Consider the following 12,537-nt stretch of genomic DNA (forward strand, 5'->3'; position numbering starts at 1 on the left):
TCAAAGTAAGGGAATGGCCATTCAAGGTCAATTGAGAAGAAATTTCTTCACTCAGAGCGAACTGCATATTTGGACCTGTGCACACAAGAGGACTACAGACATCCCACCCAGCAAAAACTCATTTCAGGGAGGTAGCACCATCGATTTCCGAGAGAGGTGGGATGTCTGCATTAGAGTAACTCTTGAGCAGCTAGCCAGCTAGTTTAAATAACGTTAGCTATGCTAATGAACCAATGATACCTGTTAAACTCACCTCAACATGTCTTTTACAGTCTTAACCCACCATGGGCAATAGAAAAGTCACTGTTACAAACAGTGCAGCGAGCAACACTGTCATTATTTTGACCCCTATTAGGCAGGGGTACACTTTAGTGTAGTCTGGGGTGACATACGTTTTATATTTTCTTTGTTTTGGAACCCTCTCCCTCTCTCTCTACAAACTACATATACTGATGATTTTCTGGTTCAACAGTCAAGGCCACTCCTGTAGACAATTTGTTTTTCTCTTTAAAATCTGAATTTGTAACTCTGTCCACCCCATCTGGTCAAGTCATCACGACTACAATAAACACAAGTATCAAGCAGAAAGCTTTATGTATGGAATACATTATAATCCATCTGGTTCATCTGTAATTTAGAAGGTGGAAGATTGAACAGTGTCCTGGAGGATAGCTTGGGCTACAAGCTGCCAAACTGACTTACCAACCACGAAGTGAATAACTGAATAGGAGTAAATGACATACAGGACTATCAAAGTTTAAACCTCATTGCTCAGTAGGTGGATAAATAAGTTTTGTTTTGGCTGCTTTAGGAAGTAAGTGCTGATGAGCATAAAGTCCTTTAAAATGGAGTCAACTCCAACCCACTGATTTCTCTACTTAATTCAACATGATCAGAATATGATCAGCTAGAAGTGGGTTGCTTAGTAATACACATGTCTATCTCAGAACTGAAGCCATACTTCAGCTTGGAGATACAAGAGATTCTTCAGATCAGGAAGTCTTGAGCAACACACAAAAAACTGTAGCAGAAACTCAGCAAGTCAGGCAGTATCAATGCAGGGAAACAAACAGTCAATACTTTGAGCCAATACCCTCATCAATTCATGAAGAATACTTTGCCCAAGACTTCAATAGTTTATCTCCCTTCCATTAATGCTACCTGACTTCAGTTCCTCCAGCAGTTAGAGTCTTGCTTATATTTCAACTTGCAATCAGAATCAGAGGGCAGAAACAGGAACTTTGGCTCATCTTCTATATACCAGTCACCAAATACCCATCTATATCAATCCCATTTTCTAGCACAACCTGTGGCCTTCTAAAGTAGAAAATACCTGCCTCCAATTCACTCTCAGACATTGTGTTTCAGATTTCAATAACCCTCTGGATGAATAAGTTCATCATCAAATACCCTCTAAGTCTCCCAACCCCTACTTTACATCTATGCTCTTTAATCATAGATATTTCTGTGATGGGGAAAAGTTTCTCACTGGACTCTATCTATGCCCCTCATACCTCAATCAGATTATTCCTCACACTTCTCAGCTTTAAACCAAATACAACCTATCCAGTCTCTCAAGACTAAAATGCTCCATCCCAGGAAACTTCCCACTAAGTCTCCTCTGCAGTTGATCCAGAGTAATCTCATACTTTTTATCGTGTGGCAACCAGATCCGTGCACAATATTCCATCTGTAGCCTAATTAATACTTCTCCGCTCTTGTATTCAATGCCTTGGTTAATGAAAGTTAGTATCCCAGCATCATTCTTAATTGTATTACCTAACAGTGCTCCTGCTTTATCAATCTTTAGACGTGTACACTAAGGTCCCTCTGTTCCTCAGTAGCCCCTTCAGTACTTACCATTAATTGTGTATGTTCAAGCCTTGCTAATCCTCCCAAAATACATACTTCTTACTTATCAGGATGAAATTCCATCTGCTATTTCTCTACCAAATAATCAATATACTTCTATTGCTTAAGACTAACACCATCAACGTTTGCAGCATCTACAAAATTACCAAATGTACATTTTGCATTCAGATCCATATTATTAATGCACATAACAAACATCAAAGATCCCTACAGTACACCACTGGTCACAAGCTTGCAAACACAGCCATCACTCTCAGCCTCCTTTCACCAAGCCAGCATTGAATCCAATTTGTTATTCTTCACTAGGCTCCTACCTTTTGTCAGGCCTGGGCAAAGGGCTTACTGAAGTCAGTGTAGATGATGTCCAGTGCACTATCATCATCAATACACTTAGTCAACTCTTCAAAAAAATTCATAGTCAGACACAACCTTTCCTTTACAAAGCCACCCTTATCAATTGGTGCCTCCTGAAGTGCAGTTTAATTGTGTCTCAGAATACTTTATCAGTAGTTTCCCTACCACTTATGTTAGTCTCACCAACCTGTAGCTTCACTTGTAGCTTCCCATGCTTCACTAGATTACTAAAAGCTTGCAACAGCTATTCAAGCAATCAAGCTGATGAAACTAAGAATTTAGCAATCACAGCTGCCTCCTTCCCTACTGTCAGAAAAGGTTTGCTCACTATTTCTGAGGGGTTATACTTGATAGAATGGAAGTTTTCTAAATCACATCATATACCTTAATAAGGAGCATTATGATCAGTATTAATTACTGTGAGACTTGCACCTGGACTACAGTTACAGGGGACAGTACCTTTGCCACCAATGATGAACAAATTGATCTGATAAAGTCCCCTTAACAATGCAAAATACTCTAATGTGTGACTAAACAAAACTAAAAGTAGTAGGCTTTGAGTGTCTTAAAGTTGACGAAATAGTAGAGAGGTTGAATTCCAGTGCTCAGTGCCTTGACAGCTAATGACACAGCTGATACTGGTGCAGTAATTAAACCTCAGAATGATCGAAAGGCAGGAACATGAGGACTTAATAAAATATTGATGGATCGTTAGAAAGGAGGTGCCTCTCTGTGCGAGGGAGCAGGTGGTTTCCTGGAAGAGTGGCAGAAAGAAAGGCAAGAGCACTTCTGTGAAGTTCCGGGGATGACAAGGAAGGGGAAAATACTGTTCCACTGCAGCTGCTGTTAAAAGCGCTCATCTAGAATCTTTAATAAGTAAAAATATTCCTGGAAATCTTCTCCTGTCCACTACAACTTACCTGTTGCTCTCTTTGTGGAACATACCACTAAAACAACTACAGAATATTGAATGAAATTAATCAGCTTGGTAAAATAATTTTTAACTGGATGTATAAAGTCAAAATGAGACCACCAAATACAGGCGAATCATTCTTGTAACACATTTCTAAGATAGTGGTGCAATATGAAAATCTGTGCTGATGCATCCAAAACACTTAGGAGAGTAAATAGATTCATTTTAATTAACTGGAAGTCACATTTCAAAATAGGTTGAATCAAGTAATTTCGAATAACTTGTTCAAATTACAATCCTACTAGCTGAATGGACATCCAAGATCATATTGATCTGCTCTCTTTCATGGAACAAAATGCAATGTTGCAAGGTATTGGTCAGTGATTTTATGACTGTTTACTATTACATTCTTCCAGCACAAGATTTAATTTCCAATCACATCTTTCAACTGAGTTTACACACATGCTCTTACCTGCCGCCAATAATTTTGAATCCATCCCAAAGAAAGATCTCATTAAGACCATCTAGGCTCTAGGGGTGATTTTCAAGCATGAGAAAGCTGTCTCCACATACAGTGCTGTGAAGTCAGCCAGACCTGCAAGACTCCAAAGATCACTGACTAGCCAACCTGGTCTGATGGTCAGATGGTCTTTGATGGTTTAAATTCAACCAGAAATAAACGTGACTAATAACTAGTTAACTTTAAATGGACACCAGTGTTAGGTTCATGGGGGCAAACTACACTGAATGCAAATCAAGAAATCCAAGGTCGGTCAATTGCCTGGATTTAAATAAATTGAATTTAGTGCAACATATATTAATTAAGATTATACAATTCTTCTAAGGTTTAGAAAACAGGAATTGTGTGTGAATTTCACAGAACTGAAGTCTTGTTCAGCACAACAGTACAAGCTTCAGTCAGCTGGCTAAAAATCTCCTGTCATGTTCATTAACAGGCACCAAACTACTTCCAATAGGAATCAAGTACAGTGGATTCATTAACTGGGCTATCAGTGAATCGGAACATTTATTTGGGACATCTCTTAAAGAACAAAAATTAAATTATTAAAATAGCCAAAGTCCCTTCATTTATTTGGGATACTATGTTGCTCAATTGGGAGAGGAGACTGTTGCTGAGCAGTTTCTAAGTAGCATCAATTGCATGCACTTGTGCCACGGCCACCATTAAACACTACACTGTGCTTTGAATGATCAATCTTTAAATAATGCCAGTTGCACGTGCTTGTGTTGTTACCCATTTCGACTGACAAACGCCAATTTAAAAAGCAATGATTTTTGATCATTTTTTAAAATTTTTGATTTTATGTAGGAAGGCAACAAAGGCAACTAGATGTCTGTGCTGATTTTGTTCATTGACAGTTAATCAAAAGAACAAGGCAGTGATGAATTCCTGTGTTGATAACTAATAGAAACATTAGTTTTATAATACTGTAGTAGCATTGGTAGAGTCCTACTTTGTTTTGTATTTCATTAAAATGCATAATTTGTTACTCTGTTAAATGGTAAATTGTCTCTGTTATGCCTTTTATTTCCATGAAACTTTGACTAATTGGGACAGCCACTTAAATTGGGCCAGAACATACTGGTCCCAATGTGTCCCAATTAACAGGAATCCACTGCATTTCCTTTTGCTCTCTTCCTAAGCCGGTTTATTGCACAATTGTGTAACACTTGAGGTCAAACTCTTCTTTCGTAGTGAAGCATCAAAACAAAACAGATAATTTGGAAGGAACTGCAGCCAAAAAAATCTCTACTGCAACACGTGTTGCTTCTGGCAATATAAACAATTCTTCTTCAAATCCAGTGATAGTGCAAAGTGCTTGGAAAACATACCTGTTGACACCACCAATTGGTAGAAAGCTAATTAGCACATCACTTGGTTTTGCAATATTTGTCATCTAGCAAATGTGTTACAATTCCGAAAGTGGAGACAAGCCTCAAATAATTGCACCAGAATACATAGCTACTAGTAAAATACAGCAGGGTAGCAATAGCACAATACTACATATAATAGAGATACAGAAGTATGATGAACCCAGTCCACAATGTGAGGAGCCTTGAGGGCTTCAACAAGACATCATCCCTGAACTGTGACATTTCTCATTATTGGGTATAGCTCTCCCAGAGACTTCTGAAGCAGCAGCTGTGTTTGCTTCCTGTTCCAACCATCTCCATTGTAAATCCAATCTGGCTGTCCTTCCGTACCACACTGATAACAACATATTTATTGTCTTGATCATCACTAACAAGGTGCCTACTATTCTGTGACATCGCTTTTCAAAGTAATTAGCTCTTTCATTGTTTCACCCCTAGTTACCATAGTAATAGGCTGGGATCATTTTTAAAATATGCAGTTTAGAATTTCACTTGCTGAATCTGTAAAAGCAAATGAGTCATTTGGCAAAACAGTTACATTAAAAGTGGAAAATTTACTGTACTTTTCTTTTTTCTCCTTTCCAGTTTATTCTTCCTGTTGCCACCTCAGCCTTAAGAGTTCATGAAGAAGCTAAATCCAACAAAATATAGAATGTTAAAAACAATAAAGACTGGAAATCTCAAATAAACATAGGAAACTACCAAGTGAAAAGTAGAAAAAGCATTTTAGAAATATGGTGCAGCGATTCAGCTGTAATTTATATTAGTTTCCATTTTTAGACACATAACCATACCATCTTCTCTTCATCTTGTTTCAGTGTAGAACTCTTCAAAGATCCAATTGGAAAATCATAAACATACTTCAGAAAATGCAGAAGCAAGAGTTGAAAGCTCTTCTTTTGATCTCTTCTCCACATTTTCAAAAATTATATTGAAATCCTTCCAGTGACTCAAACTAAAGCAAGTATCGCAGTCCACCACCCTGATTTCCCTCGAGGCAAGCCCGGCCAGGTTTTGCCCTAATTTCACTGATCAGCTGTTTTCATTCATAAATCCCTGATAGATACTGGAAATGGCATTGGTTGCCTCTGTGTTCACCACCAGGGCAAAGACAAATTATCTCCTTTACACTGGCAGCAGTGTTGCTGCAGTGCACAGAGTCCAAAACTGACTACAGGTGCTCATGTTTGTAATTCATACTTATTCTTTGTAACCAGGTGGGTTTGCTTTGGTTTCCCAAATAGTAGTTTAACTAGCTATTATAAATTATACTTCACACAAGTGGGTAGAGGGGGAGATCACAGGCATACACCTGAGAGAATAGCTTACAGGGATTGATTGGAATGCTCAGAGGCAGTATCGGCTCAATGGGCGAAACAGCCTCTTCCTATGTCTTAAAACAAATATTTGCAGCCTTTCTTTTTAAGCACAAATAAAACCTTAGAGTTTTCTTTCTTCTCAGGTATTGAGAATGCAAATTCTATTAATTTGAGGAAATAAACAGGGACTTAAAACCATAACCTCTCTTTAGCTGGAGGATACAACTTGGATCATTTGGAAGTATGCACACCTTACTGTAGGAGGACAATGACCAAACTAAACACAATTCCATAGATCACCCAAGGGAACCAACAACTTGGATAAGATGCAATAACGTCTAAGTTCAAATTAAATATCTTATCAAAGTACTTATGTGTCACCACATACAACCATGAGATTCATTTTCTTGCAGGCATACTCAATAAATCCAATAACCATAATAGGATCAATAAAGCTCATTGCTGCTTATATTAACGGACTGGTGACTGATTATGAAAGGATGTTGAACAAAACACAGGAAACCACGTACCAACCGTGTAGAAAATAAGAAAAGGAAGTGAAGCAGCAATCCTTTTCCAAAGACAGCAGTCACAACCAGACAATTCTGGATTGAGAAAGTGTCATGAAATAAGAAAATTTCATGTTGAAGTGGCAGGTGGTGTACTGCAGGAATCAGTGCTTTAAGCCCTAGTGATTCACAATACGTGAATAGTAAAGCAGAACACAAGTATTGTCAATTTTAGAAAATGCCCTTAAATACAAGGTACAAATGAAAGCTTGGCTTCTGCTGGTGGAAAGAGAAGCTAGATATTTGGTTAAAACATTTGAGGGAACAAGAAATACACAAACTTTCTTTGACTGCCCCATCAATACTCCTCTATTCTTGTATATCAGGAAGATCTAAGATGGGCAAATTTTGTATGGGGCAAAAAAAAAACCAAGCAGACAAAAAAAACATCAAAATTTCAGCACCTGTGGCTAAACGTTAAATCTTTATAATGGATGGGCTCCCATTTTCTGTGTGGAAACTGACTGTCAGAATGTTAACCAGACAGCAATACATCCAATAACACACACATTTGATCATCATACATTAATGACGGATGCAACATGAGTAATAGTATGTTAACTTGGAGTTAAGGTGCAGATTAATTACTCGTGCGCTGATTATCTTAATACCCTTTTTTCTCCCTGATCCCAAAGGAAAAGGGTTCATCAGAAATCAGCCAATTCCGCCAGATTAGTCTCCTAAACGTCGAGGGCAAAATCTTTACTGTGGTGGCTCATAGGTTGTCAAGATATCTGCAAAGAAACCATCTGATTGACACATCAATCCATAAAGCGGGGATCTCGGGCTTCTCGGGCTGTCTGGAACATGCTTGCACCATCTGGCATCAGATCCAGGTTGCCAAGGAGGAAACAGATCTTCACCTGGTGTTCCTGGACCTCGCCAACACCCTCGGCTCAGTCCCTCATAACCTCCTCTGGATTGCTTTCAACTTCTTCAGAGTCCCAGTGGCCTTCACAAGCCTCGTAAAGGCCTACTTCCAGGATGTGCAGCTATGTTTGACAACAGCAGATTATACCACAGTGTGGCAACATATGGAAGTGGGAATCAGGGCCGGTTGTACCATCTCCCCGCTAGCCTTCACCATGGCCATGGAGGTGATCATTAGAGCATGTCGATGGGTGGTTGAAGGACAGTGCATAAGACCTGGCCTGAGGTTGCCGCCTATCAGAGCATACATGGATGATCTCACAACACTCACCACGACCAAGGCCTGTACTGTACACCTGCTGAGAAAGCTTCAAGAGAATATCGAGCAGGTTCAGCTGACGATCAAGCCGAGCAAGTGCAGAAGCATCTCTATTGTCAAGGGGAAGCTGGTAGACCAATGAAACAGTCTTCGAGAAGCCTGTGAAGAGCCTAGGTCGGTGGTATAACGCATCCCTCAAAGACACAGAGCAGGTAGATCAGCTCAGGAAGGATGCCGTCAGTGGCCTCAACAGCATCGACAGAACCACACTCCGTGGAAAGTTGAAGCTCTGGTGTATGCAATTTGAGCTCCTTCCATGCCTCATGTGGCCACTAACCCTGTATAAAGTTCCAACCTCGAAGGTGGAAAAGCTGGAGAGACTGATCAGCTCATATGTAAGGAAGTGGCTTGGTTTTCCCAGGTGCCTCAGCAGCAAAGGGCTCTACGGCAAAGGAGTCCTAGAGCTATCCATTTCCAGTCTTTCAGAGGTGTACAAGTGCGCCAAAGTAAGACTGGAGATGATGTTAACAGAGGCGATTGATCCATTTGTAGCACAAGCTGCCCTCATCCTGGATACTGGGAGGAAATAGACTCCATCAAAAGCAGCCAAGCAAGCAAAGGCGGCAAGCAAATGCTACGGTGTCTTACAGCAGTGCTGGAAAGTCGGCGGATGAGCATCAATGCTCTCCCTCCCCCTTCATCCCGCTAGCCGTTAACAGCATTTGTCCGGGAAGGTGAGGGTCAAGCCAGACCCGATACATTGAGACCCAACACCAGGCAGCTAGGCAGGGCACATGATTAGAAGATGGTGGCAGACTTAGGCCAGAGGCTCTGCTTCCCAACTGATATCACAGAAACCAGCCTCAGACCAGACCTTGTGCTATCGTCGGCCTCACTCCATCTCACTTACATCATCAAGCTTACAGTGCCCTGGGAGGATGCAGTGGAGGAGGCCTACGAGCGCAAGAAGCTGAAGTATGCTGAGCTTGCAGCCGAAGTGCAACAACGTGGCTGGAAAGCAAGGGTCCAACCGGTCGAAGTAGGCTGCAGAAGATTTATAGCCACATCAACACCAAGGCTGCTCCGGGAGTTGGGAGTGCGAGGGAAGACACACCGACAAGCAGTCAAAGACCTCTCCAGAGCTGCTGTAAAGGGTAGTCAGTGGCTCTGGATGAAGAGGAAGGATTCCATCTGGCCCCCAAGTGAGTGAAAGGCATCCAGAGGGTGAGCCTGGGATGCCGGGATTCACTGCTGAACCCTCCGGAGGTATCGTGGAGCTATCAGTGAAACACTGAGGAAAGAGGGTGCCTACTTGATAGCCCAAAAGATGCCACTACTCACTTGGCCACCCCACAGAGTCTAGGCAGCATACCTCAGGAGTGCAAATAAGGGATATTAACATCTAGTCCTACATAATATACCTTGGGTGTTGATTATCTTAATACTCAGCATCACAGTTCAGTTAAGTACTTGTGCCAGATTTGCAGAGTCCTTTATGAGTGCTGAACATGAATGTTACTTGCTCTCTGCAGTATGACAACTACTGCTGTACCAGGGAGGAGAATTGTCAACATTGAAGGAGTTGGGACTTTTGAGTTCTCCAATTACACTGGACAATAATGATTTTGCTTCCCAAATACTTTTGAGTATATCGTATGGATTCTGGGCTGCTGATCATGAAGATCACCATGAAACGAGGACAGGAAAATTTTTAATTGGGGAAAGGCAAATTATGAGGCTATAAGGCTAGAACTTGCGGGTGTGAATTGGGATGATGTTTTTGCAGGGAAATGTACTATGGACATGTGGTTGATGTTTAGAGATCTCTTGCAGGATGTTAGGGATAAATTTGCCCCGGTGAGGAAGATAAAGAATGGTAGGGTGAAGGAACCATGGGTGACAAGTGAGGTGGAAAATCTAGTCAGGAGGAAGAAGGCAGCATACATGAGGTTTAGGAAGCAAGGATCAGATGGGTCTATTGAGGAATATAGGGAAGCAAGAAAGGAGCTTAAGAAGGGGCTGAGAAGAGCAAGAAGGGGCTGAGAAGAGCAAGAAGGGGCTGAGAAGAGCAAGAAGGGGGCATGAGAAGGCCTTGGCGAGTAGGGTAAAGGAAAACCCCAAGGCATTCTTCAATTATGTGAAGAAAAAAAGGATGACAGGAGTGAAGGTAGGACCGATTAGAGATAAAGGTGGGAAGATGTGCCTGGAGGCTGTGGAAGTGAGCGAGGTCCTCAATGAATACTTCTCTTCGGTATTCACCAATGAGAGGGAACTTGATGATGGTGAGGACAATATGAGTGAGGTTGATGTTCTGGAGCATGCTGATATTAAAGGAGAGGAGGTGTTGGAGTTGTTAAAATACATTAGGACAGATAAGTCCCCGGGGCCTGATGGAATATTCCCCAAGCTGCTCCACGAGGCGAGAGAAGAGACTGCTGAGCCTCTGGCTAGGATCTTTATGTCCTCGTTGTCCACGGGAATGGTACCGGAGGATTGGAGGGAGGTGAATGTTGTTCCCTTGTTCAAAAAAGGTAGTAGGGATAGTCCGGGTAATTATAGACCAGTGAGCCTTACGTCTGTGGTGGGAAAGCTGTTGGAAAAGATTCTTAGAGATAGGATCTATAGGCATTTAGAGATCATGGTCTGATCAGGGACAGTCAGCATGGCTTTGTGAAGGGCAGATCGTGCCTAACAAGCCTGATAGAGTTCTTTGAGGAGGTGATCAGGCATATAGATGAGGGTAGTGCAGTGGATATGAGCTATATGGATTTTAGTAAGGCATTTGACAAGGTTCCACACGGTAGGCTTATTCAGGAAGTTAGAAGGCATGGGATCCAGGGAAGTTTGGCCAGGTGGATTCAGAATTGGCTTGCCTGCAGAAGGCAGAGGGTGGTGGTGGAGGGAGTACATTCAGATTGGAGGATTGTGACTAGTGGTGTCCCACAAGGATCTGTTCTGGGACCTCTACTTTTCGTGATTTTTATTAACGACCTGGATGTGGGGGTAGAAGGGTGGGTTGGCAAGTTTGCAGACGACACAAAGGTTGGTGGTGTTGTAGATAGTGTAGAGGATTGTCAACGATTGCAGAGAGACATCGACAGGATGCAGAAGTGGGCTGAGAAGTGGCAGATGGAGTTCAACCCGGAGAAGTGTGAGGTGGTACACTTTAGAAGGACAAACTTCAAGGCAGAGTACAAAGTAAATGGCAGGATACTTGGTAGTGTGGAAGAGCAGAGGGATCTTGGGGTACATGTCCACAGATCCCTGAAAGTTGCCTCACAGGTGGATAGGGTAGTTAAGAAAGCTTATGGGGTGTTAGCTTTCATAAGTCGAGGGATAGTGTTTAAGAGTCACGATGTAATGATGCAGCTCTATAAAACTCTGGTTAGGCCACACTTGGAGTATTGTGTCCAGTTCTGGTCACCTCACTATAGGAAGGATGTGGAAGCATTGGAAAGGGTACAGAGGAGATCTACCAGGATGCTGCCTGGTTTAGAAAGTATGCATTATGATCAGAGATTAAGGGAGCTAGGGCTTTACTCTTTGGAGAGAAGGAGGATGAGAGGAGACATGATAGAGGTGTACAAGATAATAAGAGGAATAGATAGAGTGGATAGCCAGCGCCTCTTCCCCAGGGCACCACTGCTCAATACAAGAGGACATGGCTTTAAGGTAAGGGGTGGGAAGTTCAAGGGGGATATTAGAGGAAGGTTTTTTACTCAGAGAGTGGTTGGTGCATGGAATGCACTGCCTGAGTCAGTGGTGGGAGGCAGATACACTAGTGAAGTTTAAGAGACTACTAGACAGGTATATGGAGGAATTTAAGGTGGGGGCTTATATGGGAGGCAGGGTTTGAGGGTCGGCACAACATTGTGGGCCGAAGGGCCTGTACTGTGCTGTACTATTCTATGTTGTATGTTCTAAATTTCCCTATCACGCACTGACTTTTGAAATTACCTATATTTGTTATTCCAATTCATAATTCAATTAAAATGTCAATTAAAGTGTTGTCCACAATGTAAGCTGAAAAGTTTTCCTATTTTGTCTTGGCATGCTTTGGCAGGGTAGGTTTTAGAATGGCCCTAAATTTCCAGGAAGGATTTCAATATTTGAGACAGATATTTCCCACAACAACTGATGCCAAAATATAAAAAAGCTTTTTTGTTGGTCCACAAATCAAACAGCTCATGAATGAGAGGCAATTTGAAGAAATTCTAGTGGGACAGGTGAAAATCGCAAGGAAGGCAATCAAAGATGACGGTGAAAATTTTCTTGGCAACTTCAGAGCACCAAACTACACGCAGATGGTTGACAACATGCTTCAAGCATACAAAACCATAAAGTGCAAAGATTAATTCTCTGCATTCCCATTTAGACTTGTTCCCTTTAAACCTTGGCACTGACAGCGATGAGCATGGTGAAAGG

At 41.7% G+C, this 12,537-nt stretch overlaps 1 protein-coding gene across 19 annotated transcripts in view; it reads right to left on the bottom strand.

Moving 5' to 3' along the window:
• Positions 1-12,537, bottom strand: part of sipa1l1 (signal-induced proliferation-associated 1 like 1) — a 432,358-nt gene that overhangs the window by 207,223 nt on the left and 212,598 nt on the right. The gene's annotated exons all lie outside the window — the stretch shown is intronic.

The sequence above is a fragment of the Mobula birostris genome, chromosome 1 (assembly GCF_030028105.1).
Source record: "Mobula birostris isolate sMobBir1 chromosome 1, sMobBir1.hap1, whole genome shotgun sequence".
NCBI lineage: Eukaryota > Metazoa > Chordata > Chondrichthyes > Myliobatiformes > Myliobatidae > Mobula > Mobula birostris.